The following is a 24,737-nucleotide window of genomic DNA, read 5'->3' as shown; positions in this document are numbered from 1 at the left end:
GGTTTTATATATGGTGAATCATTAAACTGTACACCTCAAACTAGTATTACACTGTTTGTTAGCTAACTGGAATTTAAAGAGAAACTTTAAAAAAAAAAAAAAAAAGAAATCTTACTCAGTATCAAATGTAAGAATAGGGGCGCCTGGGTGGCTCAGTGGGTTAAAGCCGCTGCCTTCAGCTCAGGTCATGATCCCAGCGTCCTGGGATCGAGCCCCACATCGGGCTCTCTGCTCAGCAGGGAGCCTGCTTCCTCCCTTCTCTCTCTGCCTGCCTCTATGCCTACTTGTGATCTGTCTGTCAAATAAATAAATAAAATCTTTAATAAAAAAAAAAAGTAAGAATAATATTTAACCAAACATAAAATCCCCATAAAAATCCCAGAGGAAACACTAATCATTATTTTTTTTAAAAGATTTTTATTTATTTATTTGACAGACAGAGATCACAAGTAGGCAGAGAGACAGGCAGAGAGAGGAGGAAGCAGGCTCCCTGCTGAGCAGAGAGCCCGATGTGGGGCTCGATCCCAGCACCCTGGGATCATGACCTGAGCTGAAGGCAGCGGCTTTAACCCACTGAGCCACCCAGGTGCCCACTAATCATTATTTTTAAAGTAACTTTAGAGTGAAGAAGTCCTCTCTCGGGTGATACAAAAGCCAGAAAAACAAAGGAAACCACTGGCAGCTTTAACCATATTAAAAATGAAAACTCTGTATAAGAAAAGACATCACGAAAAAGATGTAAGACAATAAAAACACCGGGGGGGGGGGTGTTTGAAACATCCCATGAGAAAGGATGAAGTCAGATCCTTAGTATGCAAAGAACTTCCCCAAGAGTCCAGCTCAACGCTCGGCAGGTGTGCTGCCTGGGCCTGGGGGGCCTGTCCTCTCTGCCCCGGCTTGTCACCTGCAAAGAGAGGCGCTACCAGTAGCACCTTTCCTGTACGTGTGGCGACCACATGCGATGCTGTGTGTGAAGCACTTGGCCCCGAGTCTGGGCAAGGCAAGGAAATCATCGGACAGGCAAGGCGAAAACATGTTCCAGCAAGGTCACGGGCTGCACTACCACCTGCAAAGAAGGGAAGACGACACTGGAAAGCCTCTTCAGCGTGTTTCCGTACGGGCAGCTGGGGCACATCCACTCAAGACACATTCATTTAAACCACCCTAAGCAGTCATTTAAAAAGACAAGATAGATCAGTATCTACAGACAGAGAAAGATGTCCACCAACTCAGGACACAGCCACCCCTATTAATTCACGCAGCACGGATGGGCTGAAAGTCTAGTATGAGTCGGGTACTGCTCTAGGGGCAGGGCACAGAGCAGCGAAGGAAAAGCTGGAAGTCGCCGCCACATTCTAGCGGAGGCGGCGGACAATACATAAGACACATGGTGAAACATACAGAGTGTCAGCAGAAGGTGAGAGAGGGAAAAAGTAAAGCAGGGCTTGGGGCCAGGCAGCGGGGGACGAGGGTTACGATTTTAAATGCGGAGGTCTGAGAAGTGCTGAGAAGGTGACATCCGGACATGTTTTCAAACACTTGTGCACTAACGCGGACACACACTCCACTGTTAGTATCATTGCCTCTGAAAAGTGTACGGCACTTTCGGGACGCCTGGGTGGCTCAGTCAGTTAAGCATCTGCCCTCAGCTCAGGTCATGATCTAAGGGTCGTGGGATCGAGTCCTGAGCTGGGCTCCTTGCTCAGTGGGGAGACTGCTTCGGCCTGCTGCTCCCCCTGCTTGTGTTTTCTCTCTCTTTCTGACAAATACCTTTTTTTTTTTTAAAGTGTACAGCATTTTCACTTTCTACTTTTTGTACACATCAGTATTGTTTGATTTCTTTTAAAGTAGGTGATAAAATAATGCTGGGAGCAGCATAGCGTTCAGGGAGAAAACTGAACCTCCACAGACAAGCTCTCCGGGATGGCTCACAGCCAGGTGGTCCAGCCTGAGGGTGGAGTCGCTGCCCGGTGCTTTGGCACCACCTGGTGGCCATTTCCAGCCATGTCAAGGAAAAAAGGCAAGGTGCTCAATTGTACAGACCACCTACCTGCCCTGTCGACGGGGACTAGAAGGAAAAGGGGCAGCACAAATGCAATTTCACCTGTTGGGGTGACAGGGTCATGGCGAGATCTATTTAGCTTGGATTTTCTATCCTAGTTTTACAATGTTTCATTCATTTATGTGTAACTGCAATGGAGCTGTCCTATGGACAGCCAAATGTACTCGAGGGGCAGAAATGGGGAGGTGGGTCAGGGGGCACAGACCCATAAAACCAGGCCATCTGCACACATGTCCCCAAGAAGGTTGGGAATTCAGAGTGACAACTTCAGGTCACTCAGTCTGTGGGAGAGGAGGGTCTTCCCCAGTAGGAGTTCCTAAGGGACAAGGTCCCAAGAGTCTGGCTGGGACCAGCAATTCCATACCTGCCCTCAAGGATTACTCACTGAGCATGCGCACAGACCACTGAACCAGTGCCTCTTCACCAAAGCCCAGAGGAGACGGAGGGATAACCCCCAGGTGATGGGGAGGGGACACTAATCACACCAAGGGCTCTGCCAGGGACACTTGTCCCTTCTCTGTCCTTCTGGTCCTCAGTCTATGGAGGGCTGCTCCACTGTGTGCCTTCCATTTAGCCCGCCACCGCACCTGTCACCCTGACAGGGAATCTCCCCAGGCATCTCCCCGCTCAGCCACGAGCTCTGTGAGGTGAGTCACGGCTACCTCATTCGCCCCGAGAGACAGCACCTGCAAGTCCAACGTTCTGGGTTGGAATGCAGCTCTGCCACCTACCACCTACATGACAGCGGGCAAGTGTCTCTCTAAGCCTCAGTTGTCCCTCCGTGCCCCCTTCCTGGGGCTGTCGTGAGGAGAAGCAGCACCGGCCGCCGGCACTCGGGAGTGCTGGGGGTTCCAGGCGCTCATCTCAGGGCTCCACAGGCATTAAGTCCCTGAGCTGAGGCGTCCCTGTGGGGTAAGTGTTGTTACAGTGTCTGGCACAGGAAGTTCTCAGTATTTGAGCCGCAGCTCCCAGCACGGTACCCAGCAGTCGGCTACGTTCTCAATAAAGATGGAGGAACAACTCCCCAAACCTACTGTGACAAGGGGCAAGGTCAGAGCAAGACTGCGACGCTTAAGCCACTCCAACAGCACCCCTAGCCACCTGGTTCTGCTGCCCCCCAAAAAGGCTCAAGGACTGCACAAAAGGACTTCAAGCAGAGAAGGCCCTGCGGCGGGTACAAGCACTCCTGCAGCACTGGGGAGCGTGAGGGAAGGAAGAAGTGAGAGGGGGTCACAGTGGGGGCACAGCACACTCTGGGCTCAGGCTCTGGGTCAGCTCGGGCAGCACCCGGTGGAAGCTACCTCCCAGGAGCAGCCTCACCTTAACAATCCCTCTAGCCGGGATCGCTCCCGGGCTCCCTACGGACACCTTCAACACGCCCAACCAGTAATGGCTTCATCTGAACATCACGTCCTATCCTTGCTATCCAGGTGCTTCCTTCCCTGATTCCTTGCATTCCAACCCACTCTCAAGTGGGCAGGGCTGTGGTGCCCACCAGGGAAGCAAACAGGGGGCTGGGAGGTACCAAACCCACCTGTGGGGGAGCACGTTCTATGGGGGAGTGTGGGTCCCCCTGCCGGCCCCGTGGATGTGGCATCCAGCCACTGAAGGACAGATGTGCAGACAAGAACAGGTGCCAAACTGTTTCTGGAGCTCACCGGTGGCCAAGCCTATCCTGCTGTCTCTCACAGCCGGGTGTCAACAGGGGCCGTGAAAGCATCCTTCTCCCTCCTCTTCTCCTGGCTCCTTCCTGCTCTCCTTTCCAGTCTCATTTCAGACGTTACTTCCTCCAGGAACCCTTCTGTGACCCCCTCTATTATGTCTTCCTCCTCCTCCGTGGCACTCGTCACAGCTGTCCTGAATCACGTGTTCATCTTCCTTCCCCAACCACCACAGCTCTGGCAACACTCAGCTACCTCTCCAAGACCTCCAGTAAGAGGGTCATGCAAGCTGTGTCAGGAGCTGGCCCACGGGCTCCAGAGCTCACGAACTCTTTCCCGAGCACTGTCCACCTCTTTACTTTTTCATGAGATGAAAACATACAAAACCTTATTGTTTATGTCATTGTTATACACGGCATATCTACTATATGCAACCTAATCTCATCCTAATATACTTTCTGATCCCCAAAAGTCAAAACTGAACATTTTTCCTTCCAGAACACAAGTAAACAACTACGCCTCTACGTTTCACCTGCTCTGTTTAATTAGTGTCCGAAGAGTGGACCGCTTCCTTCCCCACTCTCAGCCCTTCTCCCAAGCCTGAGGTTTTGCAAACGTGGTTTAGAACTTTTATTTTCAGCTTACTATGAACTCAACACGACAAAAACCACCTCGCAGCAGCACCAGCCCCCAAGATAAAAGCGTGCGCGTGACAGGCACACCACTCCCCACTGCTTCCTGCGCTCTTGCCTGGTCTCACCATCTCTGCCCTGCTTTCACTGTCCTTCCACTGGAGAACTTGACCGGGCATTTTCTCAGCTGCACTGAACAGACACTGTATGTTTTACACCGCCACGTGTCTGAAACGCCTTTCTGGGTGGCTTCTGGGCTAGGTGTATGGAGGCCCGCGGCCCCTCTCCTTGCACAGTCTGCAGACACCGGTCCACAGCCTTCCCACATCCAGGGTCACATGTGGGTAGCCCAATGAGAATCTAATTCTCTTTCTTTTGAAAACCTGCTTTCTCTGTACAAAATTTTAAGATTTTTCTCTTTCTTCTTGGAGTTTAGGAATTTTACCAGAAAACAGGTTAAGTGTCGGCTTCACTGTGAACCGGATGAATCCAGAGTCTGAAGAACCACGTCTTTCGTTCACTGAAATTTCCCTCTACTGGTTTTCTATTACGCCTTCATCTGTTCCTTTTTCTCCTTCTGGAATTTTCTATTCTACTGGCCCCCAGCCGGACTCCTGGCTAAGGCCTCTAAGCGTCTCACCTGTTAATGCATTATTTCCATTTCTTTGTATCATTGTTCTGGGTTGTGAGGCATTTCTTCTCTTGGGCCTCCCAAATCACTAATTTCAACTTCTACCGATCTCTGAGTTTAAAAGCCACGTTTTTTCGTCCCAGAAGAGCCTCTGGCACACTCCTGTCCCACCCCTTTGGGAGTGAATTAAAGTGAATTAAAGTTCTTGTGAATTAAAGTTCTGAAGGCGTCCGTCCCATTCATCCTGCCTCAAAGAAGCTACTGTTCCAAGTGTGAAGTTTGGCTTCCTTCCTTTTTACGACTAAGTCCCCGAACATGTGTCGTCATTTGTCTCCGCCTGTGGAAGGACACGGGTTGCTGTAGCCCCGTTCGTTGCAGACAGCCTGGGCCCCTGCAGCGCAGCAAGCCTCAGGGCCCCAACAGCCTGAGAGCCTCTGTTCAAGAGACCTCAAGGGAAATACACTGGTGAACGGGATCTTCCCGCTGAGTAGCAGGGAGGGATCCTCTGCCCTTTGGTCCCCACCCAGGCGAGGATGGGAAAGAGGAGTCCTCTCCCACAGGCAGAGGCGGGGCGCAATCCTGCCCAGATCGCCCATGAACCACAAGTGGGCAATCACAGCCTTTCCCCTGAAATCCAGTTCCACTTTTTTTTTTGTCTTTTTTCTTTTAATTTTTTTTAAGTTTATTTTTTAAAATTTATTTTTAAGTAATCTCTACACCCAGCCTGAGGCTCAAATTCACAATGCCAAGATCAAGAGTCGCGTGCTCTTCCGACTGACCCAGCCAGGCACCTCATCCCGGAATCCAGTTCTAATCAGACCCAAGAGCACAGACAGGGAGTCCAATCCCAGCTCTGCCACTAACTTGCTGTGTGACTTCATGGAAATCACTTTTCTCTGAATCTCTTTTATCGTGTGCTCCCACTTCTAAACCAGCAGTTGTCTCTAGCATCCTCCTTAAGGGAACCAGTCCCACCAGTAGTAAGTTTCAGGGAAAGTGCTCCTACTAAGCACTACGTGAACTGCTTACTTTGTAGTTAATCATGCAACTTCAAGGAAGACTGAATCCCTAGCAGGAAAGCATCAGAAACTTCACCTTCTGCCTCTTTCATGATAATGGTTTGACGGAGGGGTAAGGCTACTAGAAGAATCTGAAAAAGATTTTTTTCTAAGATTGTATTTATTTATTTGAGAGAGAGCCTTTGGCTCAGGTCATGATCTCAGGGTCCTGGGATGGAGCCCCACATCAGGCTCCCTGCTCTGTGGGGAGTCTGCTTCTCCCTCTCCTTCTGCCTGCCACTCCCCCTGCTCATGCACACACTTGCTCTCTCTCTCAAATAAAGTCTTGACTAAATAAAATAGGGGCACCTGTGTGGCTCTGTTGGTTGAGCCTCTGCCTTCAGCTTGGGTCATGATCTCAAGGTTCTGGGATCAAGTTACACATCGGGCTCCCTGCTCAGCCAGGAGTCTATTTCTCCCTCCCTCCGCCTCTTCGCTGGCTTGTGTGCACTTTCTCTCTCTCTCTCTCTATGTCTCTCATTCTCTCTCAAATAAACAAAATATTTCAATAAAATAAAAAAATAAATAAAAATAATGAAATGAAATGAAAAAGAGCTCTCCAGCAGCTGGGTAATGCAGAAAAACATTCTCAGAAGAGGTGCCAGAGAGGATGCACAGACTCTCAGGGAGCAAGAAAGGGTAGGACAAGAGGTTGACCTGTAGGGTGAAGTCTCTTGAAGACAATGACCACATCTCATTTGGGCTTCCGCCTTCCTCCCATGGCCAAGCACCTCACACAAGAGCTGGCCTTTCTGGTGAAGGAAGGTCTGAGGCAAGGAGAGTGAAAGCGGCACGGGCAGCTGAACTGGAAAGAGGACAGGTGTGTGCAGGGAGGGACGGGGACCTGACCGAGGTTGAGAGAAAGGAGGTCACCCCAGCTATTGGGGAGTGAGACACAGAACGTCTGCCTTCTGACCACCAGAAGCAAAGGAGCGGAACAGACAGGGTAGCACAAGAGGTTTTGCACAAGTAGGAGGTGGAGGAAGAAAGGGAAAGCCCTTGATACAAGAACCAGCGGAGGAAACCTCAGCATTTCATCTGCAGAGGAATCCCTGAAACACCTCTGCACACCCGGCTGAGGACGCCTGGCCCCCGAAAGCCAGGCTGCAGCTCCCCAGCCCCGCCGATACCATCGGGCACGAGCTTTCTCTGGCTGCACGGCCCCCAATCGCCGGTCCCGCTGCGCCCCTTCCGGCGCCTGTCCCTCACGGCCCTAAGCCCAAGAAAGTGCATCTCACTAAGGTCCATAAACCAACTTACCAGGAATACATGATGGGCTTCATAATCCCAGGCCAAGAGGATATACCATCCCAGCACGTCGCTTTCCAAACAGTAGCCACTGTAAAAGTAGGAGGAATAACTCCGTTGACTTCGATGTTTCCATACCGTAAGACTTGTTTTTCAAAAGCTCAGCAAGGTCAGACCAACGTTAGCTAAGATCGGATTTCAGCCTGTTCTTTGAAATGTCAAATACTTTTCCCATAGATCAATATTTGATACCACCACTAGCCTACCAGGTAGCAGAGCCTGTCCTAAATGTATCAAAATCAACTCAACTTCTTCGGTGGGAAAATGCACTCTGGCAGGCCTGAAGTACCAGCCATGGCCTCGGGCACTACCCAGCAGGAAAGGGACTCCACAGTGCCCAGAAACAAACACCCCTGCCCTCAGAGCACACGGCTGTTGAAACAAGAGTGCGTGTGACAAGGGAGGGAGTGTCTGGCAGGCCCCAACGCAGAGGCAGCCTCTCAGTGACCCACTGACACAAAGGAGCATCCTGCACGGGGAGGGGGGCACTGAAAAGGTCCCCCCGTTGTTTTCTGTCCTCCAAAGCACTCCCTCTCTCCACACCTCCACCTCACTCCTCACCCAGCTGAGTGGCTGCACCACCTCCTTCAGAGGAAAGTTGACTTCAGCTCTCCTGGGCCCCTCTTTTACCCTAAACGTTTCTGTATCTTCTCCAGGTCCTCTGCTCCCACCTCTGAGAGAGGCAGCTAGCCGCCTGTGACCCAGAGCCAACCCCTGGCCTGGGTCTGGGGCTCAGCAACCCCCTTCCCGGTAACCCCAATCTCTTCCACTCTCTTGGTCCTGCCCTCTACCTGAGAACACCTGCCGTCCTCCTCAGTCTTCAAAAGAGCTCTGACCCTTGAACTCCAGGCTGTTTCCCATCAGACACCCCGACCCCGTCAGTACCGCACCCCCTCACTACCAGCCACTGGGTAACACTCTACCTAAGCAGTGGTGCTGCTCCCTCCCAGGCCACCAAGACCTCCCAATTTGCTGAGGCTCCTGGCCTCAGGCTCTCCCACCTCTTGGTAGCTTTTAACATAGTTCACTAGGCCCTCTTTCTGGAGACTCCTCCTATCCCCTTAGTCTCTCTGGCCTCCTCCACTGCTTTTGTCCTCTCACCTTTCAGAGCTTCCCCGCAGCCCTTGCCCCTGGAGGCCTGGGCCCAGCTTCACTGCCACCTCCTGTGTCTCACACTTTACGCTGCAGCAACAAGGAAACCAACCCAAACACAGAACACCCACTGAACTGCTTGAGGCTCACCACTCACCCACCTGTTACCCACCTGCTTCCCGCAGCCAGGCTCTGCTCGGGCTGCCCCCTTGTTATGAGCCCGAGCCGCGGCTCACCAAACTTCCTGACCCTTCACTACCAACAGCTGAGAATTATTAAGCCAACACCTCTAAAATACATACGTTTATTTGTAAGTTAAACATACATTCTAATGTACCAAAGTGTTCCATACATTATAAAAGAAATGATTACAGCAATAAAGATGAAATAAATAAGGTAAAATGATTATTTTACATTATTCACCAACAGTACAAAAAACCTTCATTCTCATTAATTAAGTTTTAATAGGAGCATGTGACTCATACGCTTCCTTTTTCCAGTGTTTTTTTTTTTTAAGATTTTATTTTTTTATTTGACAGACGGAGATCACAAGTAGGCAGAGAAGCAGGCAGAGAGAGAGGGGGAAGCAGGCTCCCCACTGAGCAGAGAGCCCGATGTGGGGCTCGATCCCAGGACCCTGGGAGCATAACCTGAGCCGAAGGCAGAGGCTTTAACCCACTGAGCCACCCAGGCGCCCCCAGTGTTTTTTTTTTTTTAAGATTTTATTTATTTGAAAAAGAGAGGGAGAGAGGGAGAGAGAGAGAGAGCATGCGTGCGCATGAGCTGGGGGAGGGGCAGAGGAAGAGGGAGAAGCAAGTTTGCCAATGAGCAGGGAGCCCTACACGGGGCTTGATTCCAGGACCCTGAGATCATGACCTGAGTCAAAGGCAGATACTTAACTGCCTGAGCCACCCAGGCACCCCTTTGTCAATGTTTTAAATACACGTTCTACAGGGGCACCTGGCTGGCTCAGTTAGTAGCACATGCAATTTGATCTCAGGCTCCACACTAGGCATGGAGCCTACTTAAACACACTTTCTACAGATGTGCAATATACATACAGAAAAGTGCACACAGTGTGAGTGCACACATCCAAGAATTCTCAGAGTGAATACATGCACCCAGCAGCCAGCCAGAGAGAAAGAATATCACAAGCCACCCCCCTCCAGAAACCACTGCATCCCCTTCTACCACTTCCCACCCCCCAAGGATAGCCACTATTCTCATTTCTAACAGCGTAGATGAGTTCTGTTCAAACCTTAAATGAATGGGATCATAGAGTTTATAATCTTTGTGTCTGAATGAATACCGTACCTGGGACATTCATCCTGATTTTTTCATTGAATTGTTATTCATTAACTCTTACTGATTACAGCTGTCCACAGTGGGAGTTTACCACATGTATGTGTCCATTCTACTGCTGATGGACACCGGGATTTTCCAGCCTGGCCTATGATTGGTGCTGCTCCAAACATTCTTGAGAAAGACATTTGGTACACTTTCGTATGCCTTTCTATAGGGTTGACATGCTGGAGTGGAATTGCTAGGTCGTAAGTAAGTGTATGTTCAGCTTCAGGAGAGGATCGTCTACCCACGTGACTGACGCAGTTTACGCTCCTGCCAGCAGGGCATGTGAGTTCTGGCTGCTCCACATCCTCTCCAGCACGTGATATGGTTTTGTTTTTGTTTTCATTTTAACCACCCTGGCGGATAAGATATCACAAAGTAAGTATTACAGTTCCTTGTAAAGATGGGGAGAGTGAAATCAAGTGCCTCTCTCAAGCTCACAAACCTAAGGGGAGTCAGAGCAGGATCTCAGGTCTTTGGACTTCAAAATAGGTACTGTTTCCATTTGCAGAGAAATACTGTTTCCAACATAACAAGAGGCTACAGCACTAATAAAAGAACATGCTTCTGGACTATGCCCATGGACTATGCCCATCCAAACACTCAGCTCATGACAGGAAAAGCAGCCTAAAATGGTCTATCAGTCCAACTTTGAGACAGACACATAGAAAAAGTCAAGACATATATATACCCCAAACATTAGTAAGAAGATGATGGCTGATAAAAAAGAAAAAAATCTTGCCATTTGCAACAACATGGATGGACACAGAGGGTATTATTATGCTAAGTGAAATAAGCCAGACAGAGAAAGATAAATACCATATGATTCTACTTATATACAGAATCTTAAAACAAGACAAAACAAAACACCCAAACTCTTAAATACAAAGAACAAACTGGTGGTTGCCAGACCAGAGGTGAGGATGGGGGCCTGGGTAAAGAGGTGAAAGGGAGGGGCACCTGGGTGGCTCAGTGGGTTGGGCTTCTGCCTTCGGCTCAGGTCATGATCTCAGGGTCCTGGGATCGAGCCCCACGTTAGGCTCTCTGCTCAATGGGGAGCCTGCTTCCTCCTCTCTCTCTGCCTGCCTCTCTGCCTACTTGTGATCTCTCTGTCAAATAAATAAGTTAAATTAAATTAAATTAAAAGAGAAAGAAAATATACAAATGGTCAACACACACATGAAAAGATGCTCAACATCACTCATCATGAGGGAAATACAAATCCAAACCACAACGAGATATCACCTCACACCTGTCAGAATAGCTAGTATCAAAAAGACAGGAAATAACAAGTGTTGGCAAGGATATGGAGAAAAGCAAGCCCTTGTTCACTGCTGATAGGAATGTAAATTGATGCAGCCACTGTGGAAAAGAAAACACTTATGGAGGTTCCTCAAACAATTAAAAATAGAAATACCATATGATCCAGTAATTCTACTACTGGGTATTTACCCAAAGAAAACAAAAACACTAATTAAAGAAGATACATACACCCATATGTTTGTTGCAGCATAATTTACAATAGCCAAGACATGGAAACAGCTCAACTGTCCACTGATAGAAGAATGGATAAAGAAAATAGAGCATACATATATACACAATGGAATATTATTCATCTATAAAAGAGAATGGGATCTTGCCACCTGTGACAACATGGGTGGACCTAGAGGATATCATGCTAAGTGAAATTAGAGAAAAACTAATACAATATGATTTTGCTTACAAGGAGAACCTAAAAAACGAAACGAAAGAAACCAGACTCTTAAATACAGAAAACTGATGGTTGCCAGAGGGGAAGTGGGTGGGTGACAAGCAAAATAGATAAGGGGGATTAAGAGGTACAAAGTACTGTACCAGTATTAAATAAGTATTAAATAAAATAAGTTACAGGGCTGCCTGGGTGGCTCAGCTGTTAAGCGGCTGCCTTTGGCTCAGGTTATGATCCCAGGGTTCTGGGATCAAGCCCCGTGTAGGGCTCCCTGCTCAGCTGGAAGCCTGCTTCTCCCTCTCCCATGCCCCCTACTTATGTTCCCTCTCCCACTATCAAATAAATAAATAGGATCCTTTAAAAAAATAAATAAATAAGTTACAGAGATAAAAAGTACAGCACAGGGAATAGATTCAATAATAACTATAATCATAATGTATCATGACAGATGGTAATTACATTTATCATGATGAGCACTGAGTAATGTATAGACTTGGCAAATCACTAATCACTATGTTATACACCTGAAACTAATACAACATTGTATGTCAACTGTATTTCAACAATAAAAAAAAAGAAAAAAGGGATAATGGCTGCTTTTTAATTTTTTTGGACCATCTTTTTTTTTTTTTTTTTTTTTTACTTTTCTACAATTAACATTTAGTAATAAAGAAAAGAGGAGGATGAGTCCAAGATAGTGGAGTAGGAGACCTTTCCTCTGGTCCCAGGAATTCAGCTAAATAGCTATCAAATCACTCTGAACACCCGTGAACTCAACCAGAGGTGAAAGAAAAGAATAGCTGCAACTCTACAAACAGAAAAATGACAACTTTCTGCGAAAACCACAAGATGGGAAAACACACCGCAAAAAAGAGAACAAGAGGCACTACTGACTGCCAGGGACCTAGTCAGTATGGATGTAAGTAAGATGTCAGAATAAGAGTTCAGAATAACAATTATAAAGATACTAGATGGGCTTGAAAAAAGCAGAAGACACTAGAAAATCCCTCACTGGAGAAATAAAGGAACTAAAATCTAACCAAGTTGAAATAAAAAAAGGCTATTAATGAGATGTAATAAAAAATGGAGGCTCTGACTGCTAGGATAAATGAGGCAGAAAAGAAAAATAGTGATATATTAGACAAAATGATGGAGCATAAAGAAGCTGAGAAAAAAAGATAAACAACTACTGAATCATGAGGGAAGAATTCGAGAGGTAAGAGACACCATAAAGCAAAACAATACGAGAATAATTTGGATCCTAGAAGAAGAGGAAAGAGAGGGGCAAAAGGTACATTGGAGCAAATTACAGTGGAGAACTTCCCTAATCTGGGGAAGGAAACAGGCATCTAAGTCCAGGAGGCACAGAGAACTCCCCTCAAAATCAATAAAAATAAACCAAAACCCCAACATATAATAGTGAGACCTACAAATCTCAGACAAAGAGAAAATCCTGAAAGCAGCTCAGGACAACATATCTGTAACCTACAAGGGTAGAAACATTAGACTGGCAGCAGACCTATCCACAAAGACCTGGAAGGCCTGAAAAGACTGGCATGATACATTCAAGGTGCTAAATGAGAAAAGTACGCAGCCAAGAATACTTTATCCAGCTAGGATGTCATTCAAAATAGAAAGAGTAATAAAAAGCTTCCATGATAAACAGAAACTAAAAGAACCTGTGACCACCAAACCAGCCCTACAAGAAATATTAAAAGGGATCCTTTAAGCAAAAAGAGAGCCCCAAAGTACCACAGACCAGAAAGGAACACAGACAATATACAGGAACAGTCATTTTACAGGTAATACAATGGCACTAAATTCATACCTTTCAATAGTTACTTGGAATGAAATGGGCTAACTGCCCCAATCAAAAGACACAGTGTACCAGTTTAGATTTAAAAAAAAAAAAAAAAAAAGCAAGTTCCATCGATATGCTGTCTGAAAGAGACTCATTTTAGACCCAAGGAAACCTCCAGACTTAAGGTGAGGGGATGGAAAACCATTTATCATGCTAATGGACATCAAAAGAAAGCTAGGGTGGCAATCCTTATATCAGACAAATTAGATTTTAAACCAAAGACTGTAATAAGAGATGAGAAAGGACACTATATCATAATTAAGGGGTCTATCCAACCAGAAGATCTAACAATTATAAATATTTATTCCCCTAACATGGGAGCAGCCTATTATATATGCCCATTAATAACAAAATTAAAGAAACACATCGATAATAGTAGTAATAATAGGGGACTTTAACACCCCACTCATTGCAATGGACAGATCATCTAAGCAGAAGATCAACAAGGAAACAAGGGCTTTGAATGACACACTGGACCAGATGGACTTCACAGATATATTCAGAACATTCCATCCTAAAGCAACAGAATACATATCCTTCTTGAGTGCACATGGAACATTCTCCAGAATAGATCACATCCTGGGTCACAAATCAGGTCTCAACTGGTACCAAAAGATCTGCATCATTCCCTGCCTATTTTTGTACTGCAGTGCTTTGAAACTAGAGCTCAATTACAAAAGGAAATTTGGAAAGAACACTAATAAATGGAGGCTAAAGACCATCTTACTAAAGAATGAATGGGTCAACCAGGAAATTAAAGAAGGATTTTAAAAATTCATGGAAATAAATGAAAATGAAAACACAACTGTTCAAAACCTTTGGGATGCAGCAAAGGCAGTCCTAAGAGGAAAGCACCACAGACTTTTTCTTTGTTTTTCAAGAAACAAGAAAGGTCTCAAATACATAACCTAAACTTAACATCTAAAGGAGCTGGAGAAAGAATAGCAATAAAACCTAGCAGGAGAAGAGAAATAATAAAGATTAGAGCAGAAATCAATGAAATAGAAGAGATCAATGAAACTAGGAGCTGGTTCTCTGAAAGAATTATAAAGATTGATAAACCCCTGGCCAGACTTATCAAAAAGAAAAAAGGAAGGACCCAAATAAATAAAATCATGAATGAAAGAGGAGACATTACAACCAACACCGAGAAATACAAACAATTTTAAGAACATATTACAAGCAACAATATGCAAAAAAAAAAAAAAAAAAAGGCAATCTCAAAGAAATGGGTCCATTCCTAGAGCGCATAAACTACCAAAACTGAAACAGGAAGAAATAGAAAACATGAACAGACCCATAACCAGCAAGGAAATTGAAGCAGTATTCAAAAAATCTCCCAACAGGGGTACCTGGGTGGCTCAGTGGGTTGAGCCTCTGCCTTCAGCTCAGGTCATGATCACAGGGTTCTGGGATCGAGCCCTGAATCAGGCTCTCTGCTCAGCAGGGAGTCTGCTTCTCCCTCCCTCTCTACCTACTTGTGATCTCTCTCTCTGTGTCAAATAAATAAATAAATAATCTTAAAAAAAAAAAAAAAAATCTCCCAACAAACAAGAGTCCAGAGCCAGATGGCTTCCCAGGGGAATTCTACCAAACATTTAAAGAAGAATTAATACCTATTCTTCTGAAGCTGTTTCAAAAAATCTAAATGGAAGGAAAACTTCCAAACTCTTTTTATGAGGCCAGCATTACCTCTTCAATCCCAAAACCAAAGACCCCACCAAAAAGGAGAATTACAAACCAATATCTCTGATGAACATGGATGCCAAAATTCTCAACAAAATACCGGCCAATAGGATCCAACAGTACATTAAAAGGATTAGGCACCATGACCAAGTGGGATTTACTCCTGGACTATAAGGGTGGTTCAACATCCATGAATCAATCAATGTGACACACTATATAAATAAAGAAAGGACAAGAACGATATGATCCTCTCAAGAGATACAGAAAAAGTATTCAACAAAGTACAGCATCCTTTCTTGATTAAAACTCTTCAAAGTGTAGTGATAGAGGGAACATACCTCATTATCATAAAAGCCATATATTAAAAGCCCACAGTGAATATCATTCTCAATGGGGAAAAATTGAGCTTTTCCCCAAAGGTCAGAACATGGCAGAGATGTCCACTATCGCTACTGCTGTTCAACATAGTACTAGAAATCCCAGCCCCAGCAATCAGACAACAAAAAGAAATAAAAGGCATCTGGTATGTGGAAAATCCACAAGACTCCACCTCAAAATTGGTAGAACTCATACAGGAATTCAGAAACACGGCAGGATATAAAGTCACTGCACAGAAATCAGTTGCATTTCCATATACTAAAAATGAGACAGAAGAAAGAGAAATTAAGGAGTCGATCCCATTTACAATTGCATCCAAAACCATAAGATAACCTAGGAATAAACCTAACCAAAGAGGCAAAGGATCTATACTCAGAAAAGTATAGAACACTAATGAAAGAAATTGAGAGAGACATAAAGAAATGGAAAACGGGGGAGCCTGGGTGGCTCAATTAGTTAAGCAGCTGCCTTGGGCTCAGGTCATGATCCCGGGGTCCTGGGATTGAGCCCTACATCGGGCTCCCTGCTCAGTGGGAAGTCTGCTTCTCCTTCACCCTCTGTCCCTCCTTCCGCTCATTCTCTCTCTCAAATAAAGAAAATCTTTTAAAAAAGGAAAGAAAGAAATGGAAAAACGTTCCATGCTCATGGGCTGAAAAAACAAATATTGTTAAAATGTCTATGCTAACTGGAGCAATCTACACAGTCAAAGCAATTCCTATCAAAATACCATCAGCTTTTTTCACAGAGCTGAAACAAATAATCCTAAAATTTGTATGGAACCAGGAAAAAACCTGAATAGCCAAAGGTATGTTGAAAAAGCAAAGCAAAGTTGGTGGCATCACAATTCCAGACTTCAGGTTCTATTACGATGCTGTAAACATCAAGACAGTATGGTACTGGTATTAAAAACAGACACACCGATCAATGGAGCAGAATAGAGAACCCAGAAATGGACCCTCAACTCTGGTCAACTAATCTTCAACAAAGCAGGAAAGAATGACTATCCAATGGAAAAAGGACAACGTCTTCAATAAACGGTGTTGGGAAAACTGGACAACCACATGCAGAAGAATGAAATTGGACCATTTCCTTACACCATTAACAAAAAATAGACTCAAAATGGATGAAAGACCTAAATCTGAGACAGGAATCCATCAAGATCCTAGAGAACACAGGCAGCAACTTCTGTGATCTTGCCCACAGCAACTTCTTGCTAGACACGTCTCCAAAGGTAAGGGAAACAAAGGCAAAAATGAACTATTGTGACTTCATCAAGATAAAAAGCTTTTGCACAGTAAAGGAAAGAGTCGACAAAACCTAAAGATAGCCAACAGAATGGAAGAAGTATCTGCCAATGACACATTAGATAAAGGGCTAGTATCCAAAATCTATAAAGAACTTACCAAATTCAACACCCAAAGAACAAATAATCCAATCAATAAATGGGCAGGAGACATGAAAAGACACTTCTCCAAAGAAGACACACACACAAAATGCTCAACATCACTCAGCACGGGAAATACAAATCAAAATCACAATGAGATATCACCTCACACTGGTCAGAATGGCTAAAATTAACAATACAGGAAACAAAAGATGTTGCTGAGGATGTGGAGAAAGGGGAACCCTCCTACACTGTCGGTGGGAATGCAAGCTGGTGCAGCCACTTTGGAAACAGCATGGAGGTTCCTCAAAAAGTTGAAAATAGAGCTACCTATGACCCAGAAATCGCACTACTGGGTATTTACCCCAAAGATATAAATGTAGTGATCCGAAGGGGCACATGCATCCCAATGTTTACAGCAGCAATGTCCACAATAGCCAAACTATGGAAAGAACCCAGATGTCCATCAACAGATGAGTAGATAAAGATGTGGAAGATACACACACACACACACATACACACGCATACATACATATTGGAATATTACTCAGCCATCAAAAAAGTGAAATCTTGCCATTTGCAACAATGTGGATGGAACTAGAGGGTATCATGCTAAGTGAAATAAGTCAACCAGAGAAAGACAATTATCATATGATCGCACTCATAAGTGGAATTTAGAAAACAAAACAGAGGATTATAGGGGAAGAAAGGAAAAAATAAAACAAGATGAAAGCAGAGAGGGAGACAAATCATAAGAGACTCAATCATAGGAAACAAACAGGGCTGCTGGAGGAGAGGGAGGTGGGGGGTTGGGGTAACTGGGTGACAGATATTAAGGAAGGCACGTGATGTAATGAGCACTGGGTATTATCTAAGACAGATGAATCACTGACCTCTACCTCTGAAACCAATAATACATTGTATGTTAATTAACTGAATTTAAATACTACAAATGGGGAAAACAATAAAATGAAAAATAAAAAAGTAAGGAAAAGAACTATTTTTCTTAAAGATTTCATTAATTTATTTGAGAGAAAGAGAATGAGAGATAATGAGAATGAGAGGGCAAGGTCAGAGGGAGAAGCTCCCCGCCGAGCAGGGAGCCCAATGCACGACTAGATCCCAGCACTTCAGGATCATGATCGGAGCTGAAGGCAGCCAATCAACCAACTGAGCCACCCAAGTGCCCCGGAAAAGAACTATTTTTTTAATTGAGACATAATTACATACCATAAAATGGGCCCTTTTAAACTGTAGAACTCAGCAGGTTTTAGCATATTCACTAAGTTGTATGATCATCCTCTCTACCTAATTCCAGAATATTTTCATCAGCCCCAAAAGAAACCCTGTACCCATTAGCACTCACTCCTATTCCATCATCTCCCTGGCAGCCACTAATCTGTCTCCACAGATTTGCTTCTTTTAGACATTTCATAAAAACAGAATCATGCAGTATGGGCCTTTCATGTCTGGTTTCTCTAGAATGCTTCCAGGTTCATCCACATTGTAGCATGAATCAGTACTTCGTTATTTTGTAGCTAAATAATACTGCATCCTGTGGATGCGCCGGGCTCTGTTTATCCATTCATCAGCTGGTGGATATTTGGGCTGTTTCCACTTCCAGGTAGTATGAATAACACTGCTACTGCTATGAACATGCCCGTACAAGTTTTCGTGTAAGCGTCTGTTTTCAGTTCTCGTGGGTACATACCTAGCAATGGAATTATTCAGTCACAAGGTAACTTGATGTTTAATTTTTTAAGAAACTGCCAAATTGTTTTCCAAAGAATCTACATCATTTTACATTTCCATCAGCAATACGCCCTCCTACAGAATGACAGTGCAGGGGGTACCTGGTGTCTCGGTCAGTTAAGTGGCTGCCTTTGGTTCAGGTCATGCTCCTGGGGTTCTGGGATTGAGCCCCGCATTGGGCTCCTTGCTCAGTGGGGAGTCTGTTTCTCCTTCTCCCTTTGCTACTCCCCACCACTCGTGTGCTCGCCCTCTCTCTCTCTCTCTCAAATAAATAAATAAAATCTTTAAAAAAAAAATTAAGGTGCCAAGCAAACCTCTCATGGCAGTTCAAAAAGATGAGGCCCAGAGGAGTCACCACCAAAATGGCCCTAAGCATACTGTACACCTGCACAGCACTTTATTAGCTAGAAAACACATGCCCAGGCAGACTGGAGGGCAGGGAGCTTGCTTACAAATCTTTTCTCCCTCGTATCTGTATAGGGCAGAGTGTGCTCATGTGCATGATCTCTGGTTTAAGCAGGAATTCCTGCTTTTTCTGTTAATTATGGCTTCATGTTATGTCTCCTCACCACGATTTCATGTGTATTATATTTCACACTCATCATCACAACTACTACTTTGAAATCATTTTATACTTCAATGGTTCCACTCTCACTGCCGGTCCTTTCCTTCTTTGACTTGCCCGTGGACGGTCTTTTATATTAATTCATCTCTCAGTGACAGAAGCATGCTTTCCAGTATTTTCCCCCAGAATGGTGCATGGGTGTAGCAAAAGCTACACATAAGGTATGTCCTTGCACAACTGAAAAGAATTTCTGTTACCATCAAATAGGAACTAAAACGGGACAGAGAATAAAATTCTTTGGTCACAGCATTTTCCCTCAGAACTCAATGGGCACTGCCTCACTGCCCTCTGGCTCCTATGCTGTAGGTAAGTCTGAGCCTAGCTAAAATTTTTTTCCTTGATTTCCTCATCCTCCTGCCTGGATGCTAGTGGTATCCTCTCCTTATTCTTGAAGTGAAAAAATTATTTCACCTGGCTTATGGTAGCTAATTTTTGCTAATTTTGCCTAGTTCACGATGAGCCATTCTAATCTACAGACTCAGGTCCTTCTTCCGTTCAGAAATCTCGTGGCTTCCTTCTATGCCATGTATTCCCATCTCCAATCAGGTCCATCATCCATATCTGGGGCCTCCTCTGATACTTTCTCGTCCCTTCTGAGAGCACCAGTGTCCTCCTGACGCCCTGACTTTCTCGGCAGTGCCACAATTCCAGATGCTGGCACCATGTGCTTTACCTCCTTATGTGCTCTGAGTCCATACGCCCCTTCCTCGTCTCCGTCTGCTGACTCATCATCGTCTCACCTTTCACAGCATCTAGAACTTCTTGGAGAGGACAAAGATGATGTCTGAAGCTGGGAAACCGTTTACCCAAAGCTTGCTCTTCCTCTATTTCCCGCATGCCTTTGTTCATTTCCCTTGATCCTGAGATCTATTCAGTGCCTCCTCTCTAGTGTTCCTTTTCGTAATTTGTTCATTTTCAGTTGAGGACAGGTGAGGTCTGGCCCGATATCTACCCAAAAATTGTAGACAGATTCTCTTTGGTCCCCTCTCTATTCACCCTAATGCACTCAAGGCTTCTCAGACAGGGCTGTGGGTGAAGGCCCAGCACAGCATCTGTCACTCAGCACCTGGGACCATGCTTCAGTGACTGCCTTCCTATCTCTTGCCTCAGTTTCCTCTTCTATAACACTGGAAAGCTGAGCTCACCTTTAAACATCACCAGGCTCTACATTTTTTTTATAGTACTCTTACAAGTCATACAGATTTAAACTTTCATTTTAGTTTGGAGTCAATTATCCAGGATTTTATTAAATACATGTATAAGCAAGTAATAACCTATTTCTTAAGAAAACTTGCTATACTTTTTTTAAAGTTAAGCAAACCACAAATGTTAAGCTCAAGAAATAGACTTCATTTGATTACACATAAGAAAAAAGAGAATTATAAATAATTTACCAAAAGCTAGCAGAGTACACGCCCTAGGGAAGTACTGGGTATAAAATGTATACAAGAAAAGAAAAGAAAATTTTAAAAAAAGAAGAAAAGAAAAGAAAAGCAGACAAGAAGCTATACACAAGCAACCGAGAATCAGTCTTTTCCTGTCAGTCTGCCCGGCATCCCATCCATTCCAGAACTTTGTCTTGTCTAAACACTGAAGACCAGGTAGAAAGCACTGTGATAACTATGTCATCGCTGGGCCTACAGAGCCTACAGACATTATAAGGGATAATACTGGTCAAGAGTTTTTAATTTTATTTATTTATTTTTATTTACTTGACACAGAGAGAGATCACAAGTAGGCAGAGAGGCAGGCAGAGAGAGGGGGGAAGCAGGCTCCCCGCTGAGCAGAGAGCCCGACACGGGGCTCCATCCCAGGACCCTGAGATCACGACCCGAGCCAAAGACAGAGGCTCAACCCACTGAGCTACCCAGGCGCCCCTGGTCAAGAGTTTTTATTGGCACATGCTCTGCACACATTATCCCATTTAATCCCAGCAACCACCTGTTAGGGGCTCTCCTCCTTGGTCTCTGGCACTCCCACATGTCCTGCTGGGCATGCCAAGAATGCAAGGTCCTGACCACCTTTACCCAGTCCATTTTTCAGGGTTGTGCCTGGGCGGATGAGACACTGTCTCCCTCAGGGCTGAAAAGCAGCCCTACTTACTGCCTGCTATAAAGCTACAGGTCCCCCAGATCGGTGTTTCCCAGCTGTGACAGAGAAGCACAGGATCCATCCCAACCCATGGCATCACTCCCATGAGATGTGGGGGGAAGGGAAATGGACAAACACGCTGATGCTAGTAATGAAGTCCTTTGTCTGTGACTCAGGCATTACACAAAGATAGAAAGTAGACAGGGGAAGTTCTGCCTCCTAACTCCTCCCAACCCGAGTCATGCAACCCACCTCTCCTAGATCCCACAACAGAGCTCAGTATACATCTTTCAGTCTTTAACTCCAGGTTTCTCCTTTCACTAACAGTCAGCTGGAGTTTCCACTGCAACATGAGGTCAAGCAATTCTTTCCAGCTTTGAAAGCCAAATGGCCCAACAATGTAATAATCGTTACCTCCCTCACTATCGTGTAACTTCTGATGGCTCATGAATTAAGCTCCTGGACAAGTTAGGAGGAAAAAAAAAAAGAAAGAAGAAAAAAAAAAAAACACTTCCAGTCTAGTTTCCTGCTTTGACCCAAGCACCATATAGAATTAAGTAAATTATTGGGGCGCCTGGGTGGCTCAGTGGGTTGAGGCCTCTGCCCTTGGCTCAGGTCATGATCCCGGGGTCCTTGGATTGAGCCCTGCATCAGGCTCTCTGCTCAGCAGGGAGCCTGCTTCCTCCTCTCTCTCTCTGCCTGCCTCTGCCTACTTGCGATCTCTGTCTGTCAAATAAATAGATAAAATCTTTTTTAAAAAAGGTGGGGGGCGCCTGGGTGGCTCAGTGGGTTAAGCCTCTGCCTTCGGCTCGGGTCATGATCCCAGGGTCCTGGAATCGAGCCCCGCATCGGGCTCTCTGCTCAACGGGGAGCCCGCTTCCCCCTCTCTCGCTGCCTGCCTCTCTGCCTACTTGTGATCTTTGTCAAATAAATAAATAAAATCTTTAAAAAAAAAAAGGATAAATTATTCCTTTATCATAAGTTGTGAAGGTTCAACCATTTATAGGCCATATATACCCGGTTAATCTCCACTACACTGAGACTCCACGTCTGTTAAATAGGGCCAGTAATGGTGAGGCTGGCCCCAAATAGCCATCTTCTTCTCCTTCTTTAGTAACAGAAATTCTGGTTTTTAGATGGACATATGGTTTCCTTGAATAAAGATTACATTTCCGAACCTCCTTTATTGCTTGGTGTAGCCATATGATAAAGATCAGGCCAATGGGATGCAAGAAGTGTCATGCACAAATTCTGGAAAGTGGCCCCTAAAGTCTGGAATGCAGACGCAAAACCTAGAGATCCAGCAGCCATTTCAGGTCTTGAAGTGACCTCAGACTTGGAAGCCATTCCCAAGATAACCTCATCATGGAACAAGACAGAAAGAACCTGAGTCTCTGACCACGTAGGCTCTGTAACTCCCCAACCTGATTACCTCTTGACTTCTCACACATAAGAGAGAAATTTCTATCTTATTTATGTCTTTGTTATTTTAGTTTTCTGTCACTTGTACCCCAAACTACAGAGATGGCTCCCTCATAAGGAGAGAGATAAGGGTTATAAGAATATGTACCATAAAAGATACCCAACCGATATCCATTTTTATATTCCCCCAACAAAGGGTCCAGCACTGTTTTCATACACAGCAGACAAACTCAAACATTTGTTGAAATGAACAGGAATCTGGGAGAATGAAGGCCATTTCATTGCCCTAAAAATTTGTCAGTATTTCTACCAATTTATTTTTCCAGGTGAATATCACTATTTTATCAAGTTTTATAGATTATCTCACTGGAATTGCCAATGGTGACATGGTATTGTCACTATTACTATGTTTAGACTTCCCTGGAAAGAGTCAGAAATTAAATGATGGCTTATCAACCAACTGATTTTCATCCTATTCATTCGAAAAGCATTTAATAAGAGGCTACTCAGTAACAAGCCTAGTCATAAAAATGAGACTTTGGAAAAAAAAAATGAGACTTTGGCATTAACAAACAAACATCAGGTAAAAATAATCTCTAGTGCCACCTCCCCCAGTGCCCAGCAAAATACTCAGGGAGAGAGAAGAGGTGATACAAATCCACACCATCACTAAAGACGAAGGCTAATGCGCTGTTTTGTCCTTATCACCTCCAGCTGTTGACCCAGGAGCCTCTTGCCTCTCTGCTTTACAGCCAACAAAACTCCTTTGATCGAAGTTCCTGGCCTAGTGCTGTTTCATTTCCTATCACGTAACGTTTCTGGGATTCCCCATGGTCACACTTATCTTCTCAGTGTTTGAATCTTCGCCAGCGGATCCAGTCTTCCCTCCCATATGGTGATGTTCACACAGCTAAACTGATTTTTACTGAAGTTCTTCTTTACGTCATACACGTGCTACACCAGCGGGGTTCTGTCCAGTGCAGGTATCCGCAGCAGTACTCACACGAGGACCATATCATCGTCATCACCATTATTACTGTCGTTTATTGAGCCATTATTCTGTGACAGATACTTTGTTAAGCACCTTCCTCATGCTAATATACCACTTAGTCCTTACAATAGTTCCCTAAGGTGGGCAATGTTATACCACCCACTTAAAGTGAGAAAACTAACCCTAGTGAGTGAGGCCCCAGGAGCTTAGGTCACATTCCCAGGAACACACCACCCATAAGAGCATCTTCACTAGCTATGATAGTGCGTCCTTGAGCAAAAGCAGAATCTGAACCCAGCTCAGTCGGCCTCAAATTCTGAACCATTTCTCTATGTTCCTCCCATAAGAGCTGAATGGCGTTTTATGCTCTGCTGGTACACATACTCCCACTCACTCATCTGCTCCCTTCTCTTTGCTAAGCACTGAAGGTTTTCAGCTCAATGAACATTAATCCTTCTTCTTCCTCCTTTCCTGAGGGGCAAATGGCTTCATACTAGGGTGGTGGACCCTGATATTAAGGACAGCTACTCCTCTTGAATTTTCCCTGATCCTTTCTTACCACCACTCAGTGGTGGTTTTCAGCACCAGGGCCAGTGCCAACCAGGTCTCAGCCCCGTACCCATGCTTCCAGGTCTTTGGGTTCAGGGTAATAAAGACATATAGAATCAGATACCAGATTCTTGTTGACTGTTTCAGATTAAAGGTTCTTCACTGGGTTCTGTAAGCTGATCTCAGTCAGGCATTCAGGCCTACCAGTGGGATGGACTTCAACTTTTCCTAATTCAGGATCCTCCTCCATGAGCAGTCTGGGTAAACCTCACATGCTCTAACTCTGAGACCCATCTATAATTTCTGGAGATTATACAACAGGCTCTGAGCTGCTACCCAAGCTCAGGATACACAGGGGGCCAAGGATGCATGTCCCAGTCACAGGGCTCCCACACCACCTTAGTCCAGTCTACATGGTTTTATCATCTTCCCAGGACTTCCATAGTTCTGATATCTCCTTTCCTAGGATCTAGACACACACCGTCCCCACCAAGGTTGC

At 44.9% G+C, this 24,737-nt stretch overlaps 1 protein-coding gene across 4 annotated transcripts in view; it reads right to left on the bottom strand.

The window, feature by feature from the left end:
* The window catches only part of RALGPS1 (Ral GEF with PH domain and SH3 binding motif 1), a 269,662-nt gene that overhangs the window by 231,307 nt on the left and 13,618 nt on the right, over positions 1 to 24,737 (bottom strand). For 3 of the 4 annotated variants that reach the window (XM_080820440.1, XM_080820442.1, XM_080820443.1), the window contains exon 2: positions 7,305 to 7,383. The exons of the other annotated variant lie outside the window; for it this stretch is intronic. The gene's annotated coding sequence lies outside the window, so the exon portion shown is untranslated. The remainder of the gene's footprint in view (positions 1 to 7,304; positions 7,384 to 24,737) is intronic. 4 annotated transcript variants of the gene reach the window in all.

Source organism: Martes martes (assembly GCF_963455335.1).
Source record: "Martes martes genome assembly, chromosome: 12".
NCBI lineage: Eukaryota > Metazoa > Chordata > Mammalia > Carnivora > Mustelidae > Martes > Martes martes.
Note: the sequence above shows the minus strand (reverse complement) of the source record. Positions and strands in the feature narration are given on the sequence as shown.